Source organism: Bos javanicus, chromosome 16, assembly GCF_032452875.1.
Source record: "Bos javanicus breed banteng chromosome 16, ARS-OSU_banteng_1.0, whole genome shotgun sequence".
NCBI classification, from domain to species: domain Eukaryota; kingdom Metazoa; phylum Chordata; class Mammalia; order Artiodactyla; family Bovidae; genus Bos; species Bos javanicus.
The window spans coordinates 80,721,007-80,739,480 of record NC_083883.1 but is presented as its reverse complement, the minus strand read 5'-3'; the positions used below and the strand labels follow the sequence as shown (position 1 = coordinate 80,739,480).

At 58.8% G+C, this 18,474-nt stretch overlaps 1 long non-coding RNA gene across 1 annotated transcript; it reads left to right on the top strand.

Moving 5' to 3' along the window:
• The first annotated feature begins 12,942 nt into the window (after window positions 1-12,942).
• Window positions 12,943-18,148, top strand: LOC133227342 (uncharacterized). Its single transcript, XR_009729802.1, has 4 exons — window positions 12,943-13,327; window positions 13,614-13,795; window positions 14,556-14,663; window positions 14,929-18,148. It is a non-coding gene; the product is annotated as an uncharacterized LOC133227342 (long non-coding RNA).
• Window positions 18,149-18,474: the final 326 nt, after the last annotated feature.

Here is an 18,474-nt window from a genome sequence, read left to right as displayed (position 1 = left end):
CAGCGTACAGCCTGGGGGAGGGGCCAGGGCACGAGGAAACTCTGCCCGACGTACAGCCTGCAGGAGGAGCCAAGGAGGGGAGGCCCGGGTGGCAGGGGCCCCAGGCAGGCCCCTGGCATCTCTGAGTGCAATGTGAGGGGAGAGGCACCCAAGGGGAGACAGCAGGTGACCTGAGTGCGGCCTGGGTTTTTGCTTTTGCTAGGTAAATCCTGAAGGGTCCTATGGCCCCATGAGGAGGGTGGCAGCTGAGCTGTCTCTCATAACTCGAGGGATAAACGTTAGACCTTTGGCCCAGCCATGTGCCCTGGACAGGAAGCCGGGAGGGTGTGGATGATCAGTTTCGGAGGGCATACAGTAGTCCAGGAGGCACTGAGGGTGGAAGGGTGGAGGGGAAGGGACAGAGGCAGGAGAGGTTTCCTCCACCCAAGGGTGTCCTGAGCTCCGGAAGCAGAGGAAGGACCCTGTCCAGGGGGATCAAAAGGCCGGAAAGCAGTGCTGCCCTGCTCCAGGGCCCTCTGAATCCTGAGCAAGGCCAGTCCCTGCCTACCTTCCCTGGCACAGGGTCCCATCGCATCCTGCCCACCCACGCCTCCTCCTAGCTACAGCTGCCTCCACCCTGCAACTCCATCACCTGCTCCCACCCACCGATCTCGAATCCCTATGCAGCCCCCTCCCTACTCCAGCCTCACTTCAGGGCAGGGGCCCCAAGAAAGCCCCACAGGACAGCACCCACCACAAAAGCTGGCGCCTCCCACCACCCCAGGCTGGACGCTACACGAGAGGAGTGGGTGATGAGGTATTGGAACAAAGACAATCAACAAGTCACTGACGCTGGGAGACCACAGCCAGGCTGCAGGACCTGAGGTTGTGTATTTCCAACACCTGCAAGCCAACAGCCCGCCAACCCGGGCCAGGCCTGCCTCACTGCTGTTAAAGGCCTCGTGGTGAAGGCAATGCAGACCCCAGGGCTCACTGTGCGGTGCTTGGAGTTCATCGCCCCATTCTGTTGTAAACAGTGGACCCAAGGGGAGAAGGAGGCGTGGCCACATCTCAAAGGGCGGGAACAATGCCCATAGCACCAGGTTTCCCCTCACCCCCCCCCCCCGCGTCTGTCTCCCCAGAAGGTTAGGACACTGCCACCAGGACCCTCCTTCCAGGGAGCAGCGCCGAGCTCTGTCCATGGTGCTGAACCACCGCACAAGGCGGCCTGTGATCTCAGCACCCCGAGGCCTTGGCATTTCGGGAGGTGCCTTGGGGTGTTCCATCCTTCTACCATTATCCTCCAATTAAAAATAAATAATGTTCTTAAAAAGGGAGGGAGGTTCAAGAGGGAGGGGACATACATATACCTATGGGTGATTCACGTTGATACACGGCAAAAACCAATATTGGTAAAGCAATTATCCTCCAATTAAAAATAAATAAATTTAAAATAACAACAAATAAACAGGAAGATGTTCTGGAGCACGGAGACGGGGAAGTGCACGCTCCCAACCTGCTCATCACCTAAACTGGGCATGGCCCCCTGATCTGAGAGGCTGAGAGCCTTTCGGAGCAGCTAAAAGCGAGAAAACAGGACTGACCCGGTGAGCCTCAGGGGGAAGGAATTCAGAAGGGAAATGTGGAGGCTATGTGGATAACAGGACATTTCAAGGATGTGGGGGGATTCGGAAGGGTCCCGTCAAGAGGCTAGAGGGCAGGTGTCAGGATCTTTCAAGGTCATATGTCCAAAGTCCAGAACTGAGGGTCCAAAGACTGTGACCCTCCTTTGGGTCCTTGAAGTCTACTGGGGAAGGGGTCAGAGCATTACAGCACTGAGCACCTGTCCTCTGTTAGTGGCAAAGTAACTTCAGATTAGATTTACATGTTTCTAGCATAAACCCTGAGATTCACTGGGAACATTTGGAAAGATACCAAGGTTGTGTTGAAAAGAGGGGGCTGAGTCTATCCTGAGCCCCAGACTGGAGTCCCTGCTGAAAGACCGAGAAGCCATATTCCTCAGGGACCTGGCTCTCGACTCGCTTCAACCCTAGGGTGGAGTGATGGTGGCTTTTGCAGGGCAAACATTCTGCAGTTGTGAATGGACCGCATCCAAAACAGAGCTACTTCAGCAGGAGACGCCAGCCTCCTGGGTTTAAACGAGCAGAGCGGGCGGAGGGGGCACTTGCATGACCTCCTGCAGCCTTGACTCTCACACACGCCCTTACCCTGTGACCACGTGACCACATCTGGCGCTGATCGCCCTGCTAAGCCCCTCCACCCCACGTCGTCTTCCCCCTCACTGAGCGCAGTGACCCACCTGACCTCGGCTCCCCCCACGCCTGCAGAGACCCTGGGACCACGGCAGGCCTGCTGGTCAGCCTACCCTTTCCAGACCTACCCCGGCCCTGCCCCTCCTCTTGGAAGGCGGTCTCACCACCTGCTCCATCTTCTGTCACAATGTCCAGCCACACTCCCCTTCAGAAACGCCCTCCACAACCACTTGAAATACTTCACACGTCAGGTTAATCCTATGGCCTCTCTGACCTTGTGAATCATTTTTAAAGACACGTAGAGTCTCCCTCATGGAAGTGGGGTTGGGGTTCACCGGACCGCCCCCCCACCCACATACACACGGAGAACCTGTGGCCATGGGTAATGACAAAAAAAAAAGCCCAAGGACACAAAGGTCCCTGGAGAGGGCATTTGATTGCCCCTGTTTGCAGGGACAGCACTGTCCCAGGTTCCCCGAAGAGTCTGTCTCCCGCCCTCGTTTCTGGGTCTGAAGCATGAAATACCCTGGCCTCCCTTCACCCCCAGGCCCAGCCTCCCCAGCGATCACACCACCAGCAACTAATACACTTCTCAGAAGCCATATTTCCATTACAGCAGGACAAGAGAGCAAAGGTGTAATTGGGCTCGATGTGATGGAGTGTGACAACTCACAGTTAGCCACATGTGTCATCAAGGGACGTGAACTGGGGACAGTTTATGCCCAAAAACTCATTTCCAAGAGACACCCAGACGGCGCTGACATCAGTGGCAAGGCGAGGAGGGAGCCACAGACTTGTCTGAGGGGGAGACCTTGGAAGGTCACCCGCCACGCCACCTTCACACAAACACTCTCCCCGAAAGGCTCTTTCTCTGCTTTTCTGGAGTGTCTGTCTGACGCCCTCACTTCCCCGTCTGGACAGCTGCCTGATGTCTCAGTGCAGCAGGCAGGAAAGTGCTGCCTGATGTCCACCCCGAGTCCCGCGGGCTGCCCCGTCCATCTCCACCTCCGATGCTGGCCACCTGGGAGACCCCGGGCACTCGGCCTGGCCTCCATCCCCTGCTCTCCGCAGCGAGGGTCACAGAATCGTCCTGGTCCCAAATCCCTGTCCCAGCCTCAGGGGACGAAAGGCAGTCTGGCCTCTGCAAACTACGGACACTTTCCTGGGGCTCTGAGGATGGCCAGCGGGATTTCTTCACCCAACCTCCTCATTTTACAGAGGAAGGAGCAGTGACAAGGAGGGACAGTGAGCGCCGGAAGCCACCTGGGAACCATGGCAGAGGCGACCCAGTCCCTCTAGCACCAGAGCCCGCCCCCAACGCAGACCCCCCACTGCCCTGCAGGCCGCACACTACTGCACAGGCGGAGCGCACCACGCAGGTGCCCGCGGGACCCCCGTCCGGGGAGAAGGCCCCTCCACGGCCTGTGAATCAGGGTGGGGCCCCACGACCCCCACGTGCTGGGCGCCCCCATGGTAAGCCCTCGGGACACTGGGCAGCCTTTACTCCACACCAGTTACCATAATTGTGATGAAGTGACCCTCTTTTGCTTACTGCCCAGTTCCCTGAGACCGTAAGGGCCCTGAGGGCAGGGCCGGCCTGCGCGGTCCTGGCAGGGTGCCTGCCCGTGGACGCTCCTGTGGGAATGAGTGAGTGAGTGCAGGCCTGGGGGCTGGCCAGGGGCACACGGGTGCGGGGCTGCAGGCCGGGGCCCTGCCTCTCCTCTGACACTGAGTTCAGAGAACAGGCAGCGTCAGGACGCTCCCTCCCCAGAGGCCTGGGACACAGAAGGGATTCTTGAGGCTGAACGCTGCTTTGAAAGGCCCCTGCTCCATGCGAGCCCAGCCTGCCGCTGAAAGGACTGAATGAGTCCACAAGCTTTCATACGCGCCTTTCCCCTCGTCCTTCCTTCCCCAAGCATGTGTCACCAGGGCAGGGCCCAGGTCCTGACCCGGACACACCAGCTCACCGCCTCCCGCCAGCCCCTGCCTCTCAGCCCCACAGCCCCAGATCAACTCCAGGAGGAGCTGCAGTCTGAAGGTACAGCCTCAGGGTCAAGTTCATCCTCGATTTCCAAGGAAGGAGAGCGAGAGGGACCAGGGCCCGCAGGCAAGCGGCCCACACCGCGGCAGGAGTGACACGTGGCGTTGTGGGTCTTCCCCACTCTGACCACACACCTGGAGGTGCCCCTAACCCAGACAAGAGGGAGCTGCCCTCTGAAAGGGGAGCCAGTCCACGTGGGCTGAGAGGGGCACCACGGATCTTTTTAAGGCCAGAACTCGGGGCCACAGAACTTCAGCCCTGGGGGTCCCAAGTGGCCCTAGAGAGGCTCTGATCACTACTGAGTTCTCTGCCCACGAGTCCAGCCCGGGTCCACCTCCAGTCACCTCGGGGGCATGGGGAGGATGAGCTGAACAGGGGGCAGAGCTGGGAGAGCGAAGAATTTCCGCTGCAGCTGGAAAACCCCGTGGAGCACGTCCAGGTCTGAACACCCACCCCCAGAAAGGGGCACACTGCTCTGCTGACCCCTCTCATAGGAGGGGTTGTCTTTTCCTGTCTCGGTCTCCTCCTACTCCTGGACTCTGGAAGGCAGCCCAGGATGGCTGACCAGGAAGCAGCCACGTGCCAGGGTGGTCCCTCACCACGCGTGACCACAAGTAGGATGTGGGGCCTCCGGTTCAGCGCTCACTCTCACCTGGAGGCCGCCCTTCCAGTGGCTCCAGGCCTCCTGGCTCCACGCTCCACTCACCCTCCTGGGTGATCTGACCACAGCCTCTCAGAGCTATAGCCGTGAAAGCCACAGAACAGAAGGCAAGACTTCCCGTTCACCCCACCTTGGAGCCCAGGGCGCTGAGTCGCAGCTGCAGCTGTGCAGACACAGGGCCCATCATGGGCCCGCCCGCACCTGGCTCATGGTGCAGGAAGAGGAAGCGGGCCCTTAGCCTTCATCCCCGCCGGGGCTGGGACACCGACTCTGCATCTCGGCCCCTGCGCCCCCCAGGTCGGTGCACGCTGAGAACTGCTGTCCCAGGAGCTCATGACTGGTGCCCCAGGCCATACCCCGCCTGTCAGTCTCCACTTTGCAATGAGAGCCTGGTCCCCACGTGGGCCGTCCACTACAGCCACACACGAGATCTCACCCGCAGGACACACAACCGTGGGGCACAGACTGGGGACCCCTTCTTGCCCCTCTCTACGCTCACTGTCCACACCCCAGGGGAAGCCGGGGAGCCTCTCGGGCTTGGCAGGAGTGAGGACTGGCTGCTCTCACCGCCTGTGCTCCCCGGGCAGGGCCTCCCTGGAAGCTCAGACCTGGGGCGGCTGCCCTGCCCCTGCCCCAAGCAGCCCAGTGCCCAGCATCAGCGAGCGAATCCAGCTGGCCACTGTGCCTCCCCTCTGCCCTCTGCCTCCTGTCTCCTGCAAGGCCAGGCCTGACTCAGATCCAGGGCGGCCTCATTAAAACCGTGCATTTCCTCCCCGGGGAGAATCAAACTGGGAGAGCCAGCCTGTGCCTGCACTTTCCTGGACTCCCAGTGGGAGGCTGGGTGTCAGCCCCAGACCCTCACCCCTCAGGCAGGACCCGCCCCTCCAGGTGGTAAGAGGGAACCCGCGGGCCCGCCCCCGGCCTGAGACGGGCCGGGTCAGGGGGCACGGCTGACGCTGAGGGGAGGGGAGCCAGGAGATGGAAGAGACGGAGGAGGACCCAGGAGGAGGGCCCAGGAGACGGACAGCGTGCTGGCTCTCCTGCTCACCCAGGGGGTCACAAAGCTCACAGAGGGCTTCCTCTCTGCAGCAGCAGGAAAGGGGCTCCCTCGGTCAGCTTCCAAAGGGAGGAGGCGCCCGACCCGCGGCCATCACTTCAGAGCAGAGTCGTCGGGAGGGGCCGCCTGCTCACGCCTTCCCTCCCCACGCCCATCAGCTATGACTCTGCCCTCCCTCGGAAACCGACCGCCAGGCAGGCTGCTCCATGCCCACCTGCTCCAAGGTGAGCAGGACGCCTAGGAGAGCTGTGGGCCGCTGGGCCTCACGCATGGCCTGCGGGGGGCGGGAGGGCTGAGTGCCTCCCTGCACCCCCCACCCTGCCCCGCCCCATTCATTTCTGTGTTCCCGTCTCCCTAGGGCCAGGCTCACAGTTGCAGCCACTACACTCCATACAAATGCATGGAATGGGGGAATTACACGCTAATTGCAATATTCCCTAATTGCTGACTCCCCGGGGCCACTGCATGAGCCCAGTTCTGGAAGCCCTGCTAGGGCTCTCCGTGGCCTTAGGGTGCCCTGTTCCATGCAGAGGCGCCCTCCCCACAGACGCCTGAGGGGAGCTGCCCCCAACCCGGCCACAGTCCTACCCTGGTCCCAGAGGGCCGGATGAGGGTCTCAGGCTTCCTGGCTTCTTGCGGAGGGAATGGAGGGCTGCCCACCCTGAGGAAACCTGGTTCTGGTGGGCAGCTGTCCTGGGCAGGGAACATCTCGGGGCCCAGCACCGCCCCGCCACCCTGTGGGCGCCCCCAGGCTGCTGGAGAGGGCGCGGTGAGGCCCAGCCTCCCAGCGCCGTTGGGCCTCCGTCCACACTGAGAGCGGAAGGAAGAGGGGCGGTGGGACCAGTGGGCGGTCCAGCCGCCCCCGCCTGGCCAGCCTGGGAGCAGAGCTGTGAGTCCCACAAGCATCCCGGCTTCTCAGACCTGGACGGAGGGGCAGTCAGACACCAACCAGACCACAGCTCCCTCTCGGTCCCCAGAGCCCCCAGTATGCACAAGCACCAGGCGGCATGCACACGCGTGTGTACACACACATACAGGTGTGCGCAGACCTATGTCCCAGCCATCAGAGGAAGCCTGTAATTGCCGAATCATGACCTTGTGAAGGCTTCTGGTGCCAAGGCCGTCAGGTAAGGCTGCTGAGGCCGGGCCCCTAGCACCCCTCTGATGCACCCACCGCGGCTCCCCCCGCCACCCCTTCAAGCTCAGGTGCTCCTGAGGCCGCCAAAGCTCCACAGCCAGTCCCACGAAACCCCGTAGCAGGGCAGGAGGCCGACTCAACCCCAGCAATTCCATCAGGCGTCTGATGCCTGATTGCCTTCTTCTCCTCCCTGAGGACCCGCACAGGTGGAACAGCGGGAAGGTGGGGAGGAGTGGCTGATGGAGGAACATTCTGAGCGATCAGCTGCCCCCTGCCCCAAGCAGGTGCTCTGAGATCCTGAGCGAGTCATGGAACTTGTCCGGGAGTCTATCCTCTCACTGTGAAACGGGGCAGCAGAGGCTGTGAAGGCTGCCCTGAGGGCCGCAGGGACAGAGCTGCAGGCTGTTCACCGTGGGGGCAGACTCAGGGAGGGGGAACCTGAAGCAGCGGGTGGGCACCCGGCTCCGTGTCCCCCGCAGAAAACGCTGAGCTCCAAGGCCCGGCCAGCAGCCAGAGACAACCTGTCCTGACTTTACAAGCGCAGCCAGACCCCCAGTCTGGGGCTGCCTGGTGACACCAAACCCCTGAGGTTCGATGGCCACTATAGTGGCCCCAGCAACTGATGCCCCACTTCCCTAAGCGGCCAGGGCTGGCCCCTGCCTGGTGTCTGGTCAGATGGTCTCCGGGCCAGACAGGTGGGCAACAATGAGGTGCTCCAAGGAGGGAGCCTCGGGACCCCTCTGTGGCCCTTGCATTTGGGGGTCCTTCTTGGTGGGTGACTTTGGACACCTGGCTGAAGCTCAGACGTCTTCAGAGGAGGGGCTGGCGGCCAGGGGCTCCCCCCGCAGTCCAGACTCACAGTCACTGGCCAAGGATCCAAATTTACCCATCACTCTGGCCACCCCCTGAACCATTAGTGCAGGGGTGAAAATCAAGGATTCTGGGACAAACCCTTCCCAGAAATTAAGTTCTGGTGAGACACGGCCGGGAAGGCTGAAAGCCGGAGGGGTGAGACGGTGGAATGGCCTCTGAGGAAGTGACAGCTGCCGGTCCTTCTATTGAGTTTTGAAAAAAAAAAAAAATGCTGGGGGTGAGGGTCGGGGAAGGGCTCCCCTCAGTTGGGGAACCCAGAAAAAGTCTGGTCTGTGTGCAGAAGCAACTTGATAATGACAAGGCGCTGAGCTGGCATTCACCACGCTCCGCACTGTTCCAAACACGCTACAGGAATGAGCTCGTTTAATCCTCCCCAGAGCCGGTGTCACCCACGTGAGCTTCATCTCCATTCAGCAGACAGGGAGACTGAGAGCAGGGTTTGACTGAGTTGCCCACGGTCAGCGTGAGTGCCTCAGACCAACATCTGTGATGGGACTCTCCCCAAAGGAGCCCACAGGCTTCCTGCTCGGGGTATGCGGGCCCAGACCCCAGTTCCCCCGACCGGTGGAGGAGCAGTGTGAGCTGGGTGCCTGTGCGATGATGCTTCATGTAGGGAATTCAGAATTCTGTCTGTCCGGTGGGACGTGTGAACAGTCACCACTTGCTGAGAGCTTACTTACCGTGTGGCCAAGTGTCATTAGCTCTCTTTCACAGATGAGACCCACCAGAGGGGGTCGGGTCACCCCATTATATGCTCTCTAAGCAACCTGTGTGCTCGCCTAACACCTGTCATGGTGTGGTTAATCGTCTATGTAGTTATCTGTCTGCGTTCCTCGTTGGACTGTAAGGGCCATGAAGGCAGCAACCAGGTCTGTTTCGTTGCCGGCACCAAGCACACAGCAGACTCTCAAAAACCAAAGGCAGAATGACGCAGAAACTGCTGTGCAGGAGGCTGAGGAGCTCGCCTTGGCCCCCGGAACACAAAGTTTAAACTGGCCGGGGGCTGTGTGCTGTATCCACAGTGAGCGGAACAGAGCCAGGCGCAGGGCAGGCCTCGCCAATAAGCACTGGCTGAATTAATAGTCATGCTCTGTAATTCGTGGCCTGGAGGTTTGAACCCAGGCCTGTAGGGCTCCCAGCCTCTGCGCTTCCCAGGTGGTGCTAATGGTAAAGAACGTGCCTGACAATGCAGGAGTTTGATCCCTGGGTCGGGAAGACCCCCTGGAGGAGGATGTGGCTGCCCTCTCCAGTATTCTTGTCTGGAGAATCTCATGCACAGAGGAGCCTGGCGGGCTGCAAGTCCATAGGGTCACAAAGAGTCCGAATACAACTGCAGTGACTTGGCATGCACGCATGCCTGCTTCCTATGTCAACACCCCCCTGTACCGACTAAATACCCACGACTGTCCCTGTGGCTGCTGTTTCGGTTCGGAAAGCGTATACACATCAACCTGACCCCTGAGTTGTCTGGCTTATGAAAAGCAAGCCCAGCTGCAGCTGGACCCAATGTCGGGACCATCCAACAACCCAGTCCAACAACCCAGCTGCAGCGTCAGGTGAAACAGCTCCTCCTCTCCCACAGCCTTTGACCACCCACGAGGACACTGTGCCCGGGGAGGGGACGCTCTGCCTGGGAGGGGTCGAAGAGCCATTCTCCCAGCCCCAGAGCCCCAGCCTCCTTTCCACCATCCTAACCATCCCCCCCAACTCCCTCCGCCTGCTCTCTGAGGGGTCCCAGCTGAGAGATGTCAGAACCCGGGGAGAGACTGAAGGGACACGAGAGGCCAGACTGGCCTGGGGCGGGGAGTACTGGCTTGGAGAGGGCAGGGAAGGGGCTTCTGCAGGTCTGTGCCGCACCAGGGACAGCCCTGTGGCATCTGCCTGAAGCCGCCCAAGGGCGGAAGGCCACAGTGTAAGGTCAGAGTCCGGCCCCAGCTCCAGAAAGGGTCTCCCTGCCCCTGCAGGTATGCAATGAGGTACGCGCTGTGCCCGGGATAAAGCCAGCAGCAGTCAGGAGATGAAGCCAGCCGCAAGCTCTTCTGTGGGGAAACACCAGCACCTTTCCTGGTCCTGATCTGTGTGTGGGCAGCAGGCCCTGAAGCTGAAACACTGAACGTTGTATTTGCATAATCCACCCCCCCAACCTAAAAGCTGTTGCCTTAAAAAAAGCCCTGGACTGCTGGACGAAACTCTCAGCAGAGTAGTTGGGCTCCTCCTCCCAGGGACAGGGGCCAGGTCCACGTGAGGCTAGACATGGAACATTTATCTCTTTCTCCTGCTTCAGTTTTCCAGAAGCTCCCAGCTCCTTGGAGAAGGGGAGCTTGCGAACCTTAAGCCCAAGAGGTGCCCAGAAAAAGCTAAGCCCCCTGGGGCATCTGCCTGAGAGCCAACCTGGCAGAGGCTGGTCCCCGGAGGAGAGGAGCCCAGGGAGAGGACCCCTGGGGCAGCTCTGGTCACGCCCCAGGGTCGTGGAGAGCAGGGGCCCAGGCCAAGCTCCCTGGGTGGCTGCAGTGTGCCTGGCCAGGACCCCTGGTGCTGACTCACCTGGGAGCCCAGACCCATGCTGCAGCTTGCAGGGCCTGCCAGGCCGCAGCTCACCAGGACACCAGGCACGTCCCACTGCATCAGAGCTGCCCTGCCTCTCCCACTGGCCCCCGGGCTGGGCCTTAGGGGCCCTGGGCACGGCTCTTCCCTCTGGCTTCTCTAGGGGTAACAGAGATGCAGCCTGGAGGTCGGAGGTGGCCCTAAGCAGGGGGAGATGACTTGGGAGGGTTAAGGGTGCCCTGCTCTTAATGGTCACATCCTCTGATGAAGTGCCCAGGTTCCCAGGGGCCGGTTCCATGGGCTGAGGACACGCTGTTACACATGGAGCCTCCCTTCAGGGTGGCAGTGGGGCCGGGAGGGCGCCCTCCAGCTCCCCGTCAGACCCTAGCCCACCTTCCTCTCTCTGGGTGTCCCCAGATCCTAAGGTCCTCCTGTCCCCCAGCCCACCCCACTCCAGGCAGGGAGCCCTCTCTTCTCACTGCAGTGCCCCCTCCTGGGTCAGCGCCTCCTTGTCCTTGAGCTCCTGTATCTCTGCCACCACCAGGGAAAGCAACTCTCCTCTCCCTGACTGGGGAGGGGGCGTGCTGCAGAGGGAGAGACCAGGCTTTGGTGCCCCCACACCATGGGCTGGGGGTGTCCTGGCTGCACCTGTGGAGTGTGGGTATGAAAATAGGGAAGGAGAAGGGATAAGCCATGTCTCTGGAGTTAAAAAATAACCATTCTGTGCCCAGATTCGGGGCAGGAACAGAGGCGGAGGTAGGGGTAAATGATAGGGGTCCAGAGAGAGGAAGGGGCTGTCTGTGCTTCCTGGGCCTGGGTACCCAGCTGGAAGGAGGGCTGAGCTGTCCAGTGGGGGGAGAGCTGCCTGGTGGCGGGAGTGCTGCCCAGCGCGGGGGAGGGCTGCAGCGCGACGGGACGTCCTAGGTCTGCTGAGTCATGAGATTTGGAAGAGGTGAGGGGTGCCTGCACCCCCTCGCATCCCTGGCCCAGCTCCTCCGGACCCTCGATTGCAGACCACCCCCGTGGTTTGCATCCGCGCCGTCTCCCCGACCCAGGGTCTCTACCTCCTGGAGCTCAGGATCCTCCCTGCTTCCCCCCACGACGGCGGGGCCGGGGGTCCCCGAAGCTTGAGGTGGGGGCAAGGAGAACCTCGGCTGAAGACCGCTCAGGCGCGCAGGGGTGGGCGAGACGGGAGTGGGGACGTCTCCGAGACGCGGGAAGAGGGTCGGGGGCGCGGGAAGAGGGTCGGGGGCGCAGAGCCCGGGGGCGCAGCCGAGTGGGCCCGGCCCTCTGCTCCGCAGCTCGTCCTGGGGGACACAGGGCGGAAGCTGCCCCCTCTTCCCGCCCCAAACCCGCAGAGCAGTGGCTCCGTGCCGCTCGAGTCCGGCTCCCCAGACGCCTCATCTGGACGCGCGCAAACTCCCCCAAAGGACGGTGCGGGCACCCGGGCCCTTCGGCCTCAAAGCTCCGCGACCGCCCGCCCCCGGGAGCGGACCCCACCCGCGGCCCCTGGGTGAGGAGCAGAAACTTCTGAGGAGGCGGTCGGCGCCCCTCACCGCGGCGGTACGACTCACCGGGGTGGCCAGCCAAGAGGGACCCGCGTCCCCGAAGTGAGGGCAAGCGGGCTGCCGGCGACGGCCGAGGGGGCGTCCGCTCGGCCCGGAGTCCCGCGGCGCCCCGGCCCCAACTCGGCCGGAGTGTCTTTGCCGCAAGACTTGCTGAGCTTGCAGCCTGCGCCGCGGCGAGGGAGGCGCGCGACCCGCGGAGCGCGCTGCAGTGCAGGGAGGTGATGGGGGCGGGGCCGGGGCGGGGTCCGGAGGAAGTGGGGCGGAGCCGGGGCGGAGACCGGCAGGAGGCAGGGAGGCGCGCGACCGGCCGAGAGCGCTGCAGTGCCGGGAGGGGATGGGGGCGGGGGCGGGGGCGGGGCCCGGTGGAGGGGCGTGAGGAAGTGGGGGAGGAGCCCGGATGAGGGGCGGGGCCGAGGGCGGGGCCCGGGTTAGGGGGCTCGAGGCGGGGCGGGAGAGGTGGGGCGGGGCCGGGCGGAGATGGGCAGAAGGCGAGGGAGGTTCGCAACACGCGGAGCGCGCTGCAGTGCGGGGAGGGGGTAGGGGCGGGGTCAGGGGCGTGGCCCGAAGGAGGGGCGGGGCGGGAAGTGGGGGCGGAGCCAGGAGGGCGGGGCCCGGATGGTCGGGAAGGGGCGGAGCCCGGCAGGAGGTGGGAACCTGTCAAGAAGGGGCGGAGTCCGGGGAGAGGGCGGGGCCCGGAGGGGCGAGAGGAAGTGGAGTCGGGGCCCGCGAAGCGGGCGGTGACCGGCTGGAGGTGGGAACCTGCCAGAAGGGGGCAGAGTCCGGGGGAGGGGGAGGGAACCATGTGGGGCGGGGCGGGAGAGGAGGGGCGATAGGGGCGGGGCGGGGCGGGGCGGGGCGGGGGCGGGGGCGGGCCTGCCCCGGGCGGACCCGGGTGCCCTACAGGCAGCATCTCTGGGCTCTCAGAGCCCACTCCGGACTCCTGCTCAAGGTCAGGAAGGGTCGGACCGGGAGCCGGGCCTCGCGGTCCTCACCCGAGAGCGGCTGTCTCTCTCGTGCCAGCTCCCCCTCAACGTCCCAAACCCACTGCAGCTCGAGGAGCCATCACTGGCCGCAGGAGCCCTGGTAGCCGTTTGGGGTCTCTGAGCCCCTCTCCTCGCCGTCCTCCTCCTCGGAAGGTCACTTCCACCTGCAGTTGTCACCTGGAGGGAGGGGTTTTTGAGCCTCGAGCTTTGGTGAGGAAGAGGAGGACCCTTGGGAGGTGTTAAAGGTGCCTGGAGCGGGTCAGAGAACAGCGTGGGTGAGGGAGAAGCACGGGGAGGTGGGAGGGACAAAGCAGAGGACCAGTTATCACACGACAGGGCTTTCCACACGGACTGGCCTCAGAACTGAGGTGGGTTTGGGGTGGTTTGCAGGGAGCAAACAGCCCCCAAATGGTCCTATGGCCAAGTAGCGGCAGATAGTCCGTGGAGGCATGGAAGGGGCGGGGTGGGAAACACCAGCTGCTGCTCTCCCTTCCAGGGCTTGGAGGAGCGGCTCCGCACCTGGAACTCCCGCGGCATCTGGAATATCTGAATCTTCACGAGCTCTCCTGGAGTCAACTTGATCACCAGAGGGCAGTATCTGCCTCTCCCAGAGATGCCCAGAGAGGTTCCCGCCAGAATGCGCCTGACCTGACCTCAGTTCTCAGTAACATTTCCCGAGTGAGGGGGAATACCGAGCGGGGCCAGGGGTGGGGGTGGAGCAGAAAGAAAGTAAGTTTTGAGGGAGGGGGGCGAGGGGAGGAGCAGGGCTTTTTCGTATCACTCATGGAGGCTGTCACAGCCAGCTTGCCTCAAGGGCATGGGAGGCCTGCGGGGTCCTTGATGAGACTGAAGCTGCGCCTGCCGGAGGCCTGGAGGTCACCCCTACGCACAGAGCAAGGGGCAGTGGAATCTGAATCCAGACCACGAGAGGCATCTGAGCTGACACCTTCAGGCTGCCCACCCTGGCCGACATCCTAGGACCTGCTGCCTCGCTGGAGGGCCCGGGTTGTCCTTCCTGCTCCCCAGCTGGTGACGCATCTGCAGGATGCAGGCGAGAGAGAGGGCTGCAGTCTCCTGGCACGGAACCCAGCCAAGCCGACTGGGCTGCCTCACTGCCTACACTCCAGTCAAAACCTGTGTCACCTGCTGTCAGGGCTCCTCCTAAATGATCCCAGAACCCAGGGGCAGAGGGAGCTGGCCTGCCTCCCAGACTATTTAGAGTCTAGGCTGTAGTCAGTTTGGTTTAATGAAAAATGCGACGTTCCTGGCCACGGCCTCTGCATTAACCCATCAGGACCAGTAGTGTCGGCTACAAGCATGATTGGGAGCTCAGCACCCCTGGCACCCATTCCCCAGGCTCTGGAGCTGAGAGAAGGGTGGGAGGGACGCCCACCGCCCACCACCCACCCGCGTTACTACTTTGCTTTCCAACTGTTAGTCCTTTGAAAGAAGAGCCTGTGGTCAACCCTAGACGCTGAACTGCTGCTCAACTAGGCCATCAAGGCAATCGCTCTGTCTCTGTGCAATACCATTTGAACCCATGAAGGTAGGAGAGGGCTGCCTAATTTTGAGGGTTCTCCAGGGAGAACAAGCCTACAATCCCCTGGTTACTCGGCTTCACCACTTTCTGCTGAACAGAGCTTCCTACTGTTTCATTTCCAATTGTCTCAAGCCAGAGGCAGGCCAGAGGGAGGTGGCATCACCCCCATCACTGCTCTCCCTGAGGACCCAGACCCCCTGCACCCTCACCCACCCACTGGCCGCTCAGCTGCTTAAATGATCCTGCTTGTGCCCATCTCCATCTCTCACAGGTCTGCTGGCACTTGGATTGCACCCCCACTGTGTTCTGGGGATGTCTCTGCCTCAAGAATCTTCCAAAGCTCTGCTGTTGTCGTTCGAGCAGACAGAGCAGAGCCAGCGGGGCAAGCTGGCCATCACTTCACAGGCCTCAGCAGCTCCCGGCTTCTGCTTTCTCCTCACACCCCTCCCAACACGAATGTGCCCCCAAAGCTACACCCCCCACGCCCCATATACCCCGTCAGTCTCTGGAGCAGTTTGCATTGCTTCTGATAATTCAGCAAACTTTGGTGAAGCTCCCACTGAGGCACTTGCCTCCCTGCTTATGAGAGAGCAAAGGGCTTTAAACTTCGGTGCGATTCCGGCCGCTCACGTCTTAGTGACCTTCGTCTGACCTGATTTGTAGACACACCAGGTTTAGAGGTATTTTAGTTTGACTTACACTAATATATTTCATACTCAACTCCACTTAATTTCTTAGCTATTGCATAAAAATGCTTTTAATACCAAAGACATTAACTCATTAGATGGAACCAAAAAATGAAACACGGATAAAGTTAAGTATCACATAATTCGCATATCTTAAATTTTAATTAAAAAAAAAAGGTGTCTAAGCAGTCAGTGAAGGCCAACTCCTCCAGGAAGCTGGCTAAGTGAACTATAATTATTTATTCCCCATGTGATGAACAAACACAAGAGACTCTACACATGGACATCACCAGATGGTCAATACCAAATCAGATTGATTACATTCTTTGCAGCTGAAGATGGAAAAGGTCTATACAGTCAGCAAAAACAAGACCAGGAGCTGACTATGGCTCAGATCATGACCTCCTTATTGCCAAATTCAGACTTAAATTGAAATAAGTAGGGAAAACCACTAGACCATTCAGGCTTGACCTAAATCAAATCCCTTATGATTATGCAGTGGAAGTGACAAATAGATCAAAGGGATTAGACCTGATAGAGTGCCTGAAGAACTATGGACAGAGGTTTGTTACATTATACAGGAGGTGGTAATCAAAACCATCCCCAAGAAGAAGAAATGCAAAAAGGTAAAATGGTTGTCTGAGGAGGCCTTACAAACAGCTGAGAAGAAAGCAAAAGGCAAAGGAGGAAAGGAAAGATACGCCCATCTGAATGTGGAGTTCCAAAGAACAGCAAGGAGAGAGAAAGCCTTCCTCTATGATCAGTGCAAAGAAATAGAGGAAAACAACAGAATGGGAAAGACTAGAGATCTCTTCAAGAAAATTAGAGATACCAAGGGAACATTTCATGCAAAGATGGGCACAATAAAGGACAAAAACGGTATGGACTTAAGCAGAAGATATTAAGAGGGGGTGGCAAGAATAACAGAAGAATATATAAAAAAGACCTTCATGACTCAGATAACCACTATGGTGTGATCACTTACCTAGAGCCAGACATCCTTTAGTGTGAAGTTACATGGGCCTTAGCAAGCACCACTAGGAACAAAGCTATTGGAGGTGATGGAATTCCAGCAGAGCTCTTTCAAATCCTAAAAGATGATGCTGTTAAAGTGCTGCACTCAATATGCCAGCAAATATGCCAGTGGCCACAGGACTGGAAAAGTTCACTTTTCATTCCAACCCCAAAGAAAGGCAATGCCAAAGAATGCTCAAACTACCGCACAATTGCGCTCATCTCACACACTAGTAAAGTAATGCTCAAAATTCTCCAAGCCAGGCTTCAACAGTATGTGAACCATAAACTTCCAGATGTTTAAGGTGGCTTTAGAAAAGGCAGAGGAACCAGAGATCAAATTGCCAGCATCCAGTGGATCATCGAAAAAGCACGAGAGTTCCAGAAAAACATCTACTTATGCTTTACTGATTATGCCAAAGACTTTGACTGTATCACAACAAACTGTGGAAAGTTCTTCAAGAGATGGGAATACGAGACCACCTTACCTGCCTCCTGAGAAATCTGTATGCAGGTCAAGAAGCAACAGTTAGAACCGGACATGGAACAGACTCTTTCCAAATCGGGAAAGGAGTACATCAAGCCTGTATATTGTCACTCTGCTTATCTAACTTATCTGCAGAGTACATCATGAGAAATGATGGACTGGATGAAGCACAAGCTGGAATTAAGATTGCCAGGAGAAATATCAATAACCTCCAATATGCAGATGACACCACCCTTATGGCACAAAGTGAAGAATAACTAAAGAGCGTCTTGATGAAAGTAAAACAGGAGAGTGAAAAAGTTGGCTTAAAACTCAACATTCAGAAAACGAAGATCATGGCATCCGGTCCCATCACTTCATGGCAAATCGATGGGGAAACAATGGAAACGGTGACAGACTTTATTTTGGGGGGCTCCAAAATCACTGCAGGTGGCAACTTCAGCCATGAAATTAAAAGATGCTTGCTCCTTGGAAGAAAAGTTATGATCTACCTAGACAGCGTATTAAAAAGCAGAGACATTACTTTGCCAACAAAGGTCTGTCTAGTCAAAGCTATAGTTTTTCCAGTAGTCATGTATGGATCTGAGAGTTGGACTATAAAGAAAGCTGAGTGCCAAAGAATTGATGCTTTCGAAGTGTGATGTTGGAGAAGACCCTTCAGAGTCCCTTGGACAGCAAGGAGATCCAACCAGTCCATCCTAAGGGAGATCAGTCCTGGGTGTTCATTGGAAGGACTGATGCTGAAGCTGAAACTCCAGTACTTTGGCCCCCTGATTGCGAAGAACTGACTCATTGGAAAAGACCCTGATTGAAGGCAGGAGGAAAAGGGGACGACAGAGGATGAGATGGTTGGATGGCATCACCAACCCGATGGACATGAGTTTGAGCAAGCTCCAGGAGTTGGTGATGGACAGGGAGGCCTGGCGTGCTACAGTCCATGGGGTCGCAAAGAGTCAGAGATGACTGAGCGACTGAACTATTTATTCCCCATGCAATGAACGAAAACAATTAAGTTTTAACAACTGAGTCCAATAAAACTCAAATACCACAAGATAGGGAGGGTGGAGGAGGACTTCTCTCTAATTTTATACTGCTAGAAAAGTCATCTTAAGATTCTCAGGACCATACCTGGCATAGAGAGGAAGTGAAATAAATCCCAAAGATGATGATCTCAGATTTGATCAGATCACAGGACCTCATGAATATCATAGGGACTTCCTCTTTTTACATTCTTTGATCTAACTTTTCTGGAAGTAAACATGATTTTTCTTTTGAAAGGGAATAGTAATAAACACTCAGTTTTATCTTTATATTCCTCCTTCGTCAGCGAAGCACCTGCCAGTCTGGTGTCCCAGGTAAGTGCATGCCTCTGAGCGGAGGCCCCCACACCGCAGTCGAGGAGCAGCTTCTCCTGAGCTACCCCGCTCCTTCCCCAGACAGCCCCTGTCTTCCCTGAATCCAGAAATGCACGGAAGGGGCTGTGTGCTGTTGAGTGCTCCAAGCTGGGAGCCACACCAGGTGAACCCTTCTTTCCCGAGGGCAAGTACCGCTCTCAGGACACAGGACACCCACCATCGAGGGGGGTGAGAAGCAAACCAGCTGAGACCCTTTCTAAATAATTCCCTCGGGG